Genomic DNA, 5,641 nt, shown 5'->3' with positions numbered 1-5,641 from the left:
GCGGATCAGAGACCTTTCTGAAGGAATGATGCAGAGCTACACCTTAGGAACACTTCCCAAGGAATAATCAACTCGATGAGACATCAAGACATCAAACGACTCTATCACATCATTTCAGTATCACAATCCTCAAAAGCATTGTGAGATACAGCTTCCCACATCAAATATCCTTATTCAAAGCACTAATCAACTTCCCATAACAGGGGACAACATTAAGGTTCTCCTTTTACCTCCAAATCCTATCATTCAGTAGGCCTTTAAATGGCCACTCAACACCTAATACTCACCTGGTTCCACATATTAAATAATTCTCTCACTGTTTCAGCATCTATACTCTACAATTCACCAACATCCTATGCAATCATTTGTATATCAGCATTCATATAGCAACATCCTATAATCTTTGTTGGTTCTCGTTCCAGCACTCCTCTACATGCCTCATACTAGGGATCTAAGACCCGATTGTTCAGTGTTCTGTGTCTACCAACATGAGACAACACCAAACTTGTTGACTGAACCCAAACTCTTAACCCTACTCTAAACCTTGTGACAACTGGTAATTCCTTAATAGTTACCAGCACACTCTGTTCTTACACATTAACCACTCTTAACCCAACAATCCGATTGGCGTACCACCTACCTAGCATCAAGCACAATGTACTCAAGGAAGTGTTTCATTATTCTTCTACCAAAGACTTACCAACAACCTTCTATGCAATCAAACAAACACAACTTACCAGTTGCTATACTTTATCATAAAAATGCACTCCAGTTTGCAATTCCTTTGCATCAGCTCATCTACTTGGCGGATCTGATCTCTTCCAATTTTCCAAGTCTTTACAATCATCTCTCCACATTTCTCTTATGGATTCAAGCCACCTTTATACTCCAACTAAGTGGACAAAGCCCAGATGCAGTGTTGCTTTATCAAAACAAGAACTTCATGGCTTATCCCATAGATCTGTACTGAATTGTTTGTATCTTTGGAACCCAATAATATTTCTTCGATCGCTCTGGTGAGCGTCTTCTTAATTTGGTTCCTACAAACATATCAAAAACTTAGCACTATCCAATGGTTGGTTGGAAAGATGTGACCTCCGCACTGGGACTATTTTCTCAGACAGTCATCCTTTCTTCTTCAGCAAGCTTCCATTTTCCACTCAAAACACATTTCCTGCACCTTCAATATAGTTCCCTGCCACACTTCTTTCATGAAACTATAATACATTTGTATGGCCAGCTATTGGGCCTTATTCCACATTAAGTAGATTACTAAACTACATTGTAATGATACCTAATGCCCTACCCTATGGTTAGTGGATCGATTTCAATTCAAGATTTTGACTTTTTATAACAATGAAGTGGAATTCTTTAAATTTCAAAAGATGCTGCACTCAATGGAAAGAACATGTGCAATCCAAGTAACTTCAAAATATTACCATATTAAAGATCATGATCATGCTTTCAAGGCACAATAACAAGAAATCAGAATAACATAATTTGCAGAATACTTCAATTTATTGTTTTTAAAATATCCTTATACATCAATTCATGTATATGTATTGGGTTTCACTATTTTTATAGACTCACTCCCTTTTTGGGGGCAACCAACAACTATTTATAATTGTCATTGAACTGACTGTAACTGTTCCTCAACAGTGTTAACCTTACTGTTTTTTTGGGTTGTCTAGTTGACAACAGCTCGACAAGCTTTACTGTTATCCTTGCATCTGTCATTACATATTTGTCATAGTACATTTAAATGACCATGTTAAGACTCCTCTAACATCAGACCTTAAACTATCAACCCTTCCATTTAGCCCATGTAGGGCTTTTGACAAGTAAAATAACTATAGTTCTCAACTATTGAATGCATTGCAAGAATAAAATAAGCTCAACCATGCATAACTGGTTTTCTGGAAAATTAGTATAGCATAAATTTGGGTTTGGGAGCTGTCATCATTGACTGCGGTTTGAAGCCCCAGTCATGTCTAATTTAGTTAGAGGAAAAACAAAGAAATAGATGCAACATTATCATTTAATATAAATGCAGAAAAAATAGATTTACGTTTCAGTATAGCTCAGGGATTTGTATATGATCTCATCCTTGTTTGGAAGATGCTATTTGGGTAGGACTTGTATTTGACTTGGTATATGCATACCACTTTTGGCTTGCTGGATATCATAGATGTAGAACACGTTTTGAGGGAATCGATCAACTCACAAAAAAGTTCACTAAAACCTTCTATTATCTTTTCTTGGAAGGAATAAGCATAGGGTCAAAGCTATTGGATATCCCTTCTGATACCTTTTCTTTTCAGGCTAATGGGTCTGGTGGAATTATCATAGACTTTGGAACAACCATCACTTATTTGGAGCAGAGTGGTTATGATGTCCTGAAGAAAGGATTGGAGTCCATAGTTAAGCTTCCATAGGCTGATGGATCTTCTATTGGATTGGACCTATGTTATACTTCTGCAGCTGCCACTACAGAATTTCCAATTGTTACTTTCCATTTCAAAGGAACTGATTATTTTTTGCCAAAGGAGAATTACTTGATTCAGGATACCAGTGGTGTTCTCTGCCTTACAATGTTGCCCAACTTCTGGCCTCTCTATATTTGGGAATGTTTAACAGCTGAACTTCCATATCCTTTACAACCTTGGTGAAAACACCTTGCCCTTTGCTCCCACTGTTTGTGAAGGCCAGTAAATAATTAAGCATGGATCTGTGTAATGTATTGTTCTAGAGATCCCTTAAATTTGGAGTGAATTTCTTCGTTATGTATCTAAAATTGAAAGCAACTTCTCTCACTTTATAACTGGCACATAAATCTCTAATAGATTGTAAATGTTTGCATTGAATATGATAAATATACATCTTGTTACTGTCCTTTTAATGAATTAGATCCTGGAAGAGTTGATTGATGCATATGTCTTATAGTACAGAAGAATGATCATATATACATATATTGGAAGAAGAATAACCATAGGTATGTCCAATGTATATTGGTGTATGAATACAAATGTACTTGTTCTCTCAGAACAATTCTCTATATCTTACTTATGTTTATAGCTGAGCTGCGATTGCAATTAAGTGCTCTCATTCATATCTTCTAGTCACCACAGATGATGTTTACACTGCTCTAGGATTAGCCTGTACATATCTCTAATTGCTGGCTGTACTTCTTCCTTGCCACTGATTGGATACTTCCCTCAAACACAATGTGTATTGCTAGCTTCTTAATTGCTGCTTATGATCAACCAGTCCATGAAGATAATAATTGATGACTTTAATATTGACCCCAAATTTTGCGTGCTAATTTGTATTGTGGTTGTTGATGTGTGCGTCCCTTTATGACTTACTTTGAGGTAGTGCTAACTGAGTTTCTCGCCTTGCATATGTCCTCGATATGATATTTTGTGACTCATACTATAGTCTGCAAACTTGTCTTTTCCAATCGAATGCAAATGTCTATATGGACCAACTAGAACATCAGAAATATACAAGGAATATGCCAATGCTTGAATGTGCGGATCTGACAAGTGGAGAAAGTTTTTAGTTGAGTTCCCATGAAAGGCTCAATTTATTGTTTGAGATACCAATGATCTTGTTACCCATGAGTTTATGGGTGGTTTGAAGACTGTCTATGTCATTGGTGCTGGGAAGTTTCTCATTTTTTATTATTTCTCTTGAAGTGCATTGGGTTGTGTTTGGTAATACAATTGCAAACATAATGACCATTTTTTTATGCACAAATTCTTGGAGATCATATTGGCATGTGAATGCATCTTCTGTAGCAAATATTTGTGTTTTTTAGGATTACCAATGTTGAATTTACCATTCAAACTTTACTAAATTATTGTGAAGGCATCATAATTTTAGTTGTCCTTTTTTTCTATTGTCTCTCAATATGCATATGTTCCACACAAACATAAACATGTGTTACTCCGTCAAAAGTCAAGGGAAGTAGGCACAGGGAGAATTTAGTGTCTATGATTAATGGACTGCCTGTGGTTATGTATCAATCGACAAATGAGATCGAATTAGTGTGTGAAGAATAAAATCCATGGTGGATACTAGAAAAGTTCTGAATCTCAAATTTCGACATTGTAAATTGGTAAATACTCACATGTATCTTCTAGTTTATATATATATATATATATATATGTATGTATGTCATGTTTTACAAAATGAAAACAGACACATACTTTTCTAAGAGAGGCATCAGTGGAATGTATGTAAGGAAGGTGGACACCATCTCATCAACGTCCAGTGTAAATTAGAACAATTTTCTTTTTTAAGGAAAACATAATAATTTTGAATTTTCTAATCCTAAGAACCTAGGTCATCACTGCAGAGTTAAAACCTCTAAATCATTGAAAGGCCATAGAGAAGAATATATGTACTGCCTATTTTAAAGCTATTTTTTCATCAGAAACTAGCTAAAACCTAACCCGCTTTGCCAAAAAGTATAAAGCTTGCTTTTTCCTCTATTTTTCTAGATGGAACATTATATGTTATATTATGTTCACTTTTTAATCTTCATAATAAATTACAATAAATTAATGATTTCTAAATAAATTATTATTCTTTTTATTGGAAAATCCACTTTTGAGTAGCAGGTACATAATTACATTTTTGCGGATTACATAAGATGGCAGCATGTCTGCGGGGTTTTTTGAATAAAGGTTCTTTGCAATGCTACACTTCAACCTTAAGGATGATTTCCAAATAATGTTTCACACATTGTTTCTATTCTTAATATGTTCATTTCCTTAATACTTTCCTCTATTCCTAATCTGATGGATAGCTTCTTGTTTTGCTTTTTTTTTTTTCATCATTTGACCTGCATATTAAAGAATTAGCAACAAATGTTAGGGGTATTTAAATCTTACATATTCTTCAAGAGAATTTCATATTTGACTTCTTAATCTTTACTTAGTTGTGGAGTAAGTATCACTTTTTCTCAATGTATAAATAATTTTAAAGGGTGCCTGCACACTTCCTATAGTTTCATCATAATTTAGAAGTAGGTGACTTATATGCTGCATCTGAGGTCTCGTTGCTGGCAGATTATTTTATTTTGTATTTTTTATGTAAGGCATGGTTGCAGCTTTGACAAATGAAAGTGCAACTAGTAAACCGGTCTATTTTGCCCATTGCACCTGAGAAATGATATTTTTAACGAATATGCTTCCTAAACAACCTAAAAATTGGCTATTTGTTTGTTGGCTGATACATATGTTACATTATTGAAGGGATGTATTGCATGGTATGGGAAGAGTCTAAACTAAGTTGCCGGTTCGTGGTTCGGTTCCGGGTTCGGGTTCGAGAACCGGTTCGCTGGTTCGACGAAATTTTGGAAAGGGGTTTGGGTTCATTTGGGTTCGTTAGTACTAAAACATGTAAAAATAATACATATATATATATATATATATATACATATATATATACATATATATATATATATATACACACACATATATATATATATATATATATATATATATATATATATATATATATATATATATATACATTTTTATGAAGCATGAGTTAAAATTAGAATGTAGCATAGTACCATAAACACATTTAAAACTTTAAAACAACATAAACAATAACATATCAATGTATCATG

The sequence above is a fragment of the Cupressus sempervirens genome, chromosome 10 (assembly GCF_028749045.1).
Source record: "Cupressus sempervirens isolate cs-2001-9-10 chromosome 10, ASM2874904v1, whole genome shotgun sequence".
In the NCBI taxonomy this organism is placed as follows: Eukaryota; Viridiplantae; Streptophyta; class Pinopsida; order Cupressales; family Cupressaceae; genus Cupressus; species Cupressus sempervirens.
Note: the sequence above shows the minus strand (reverse complement) of the source record.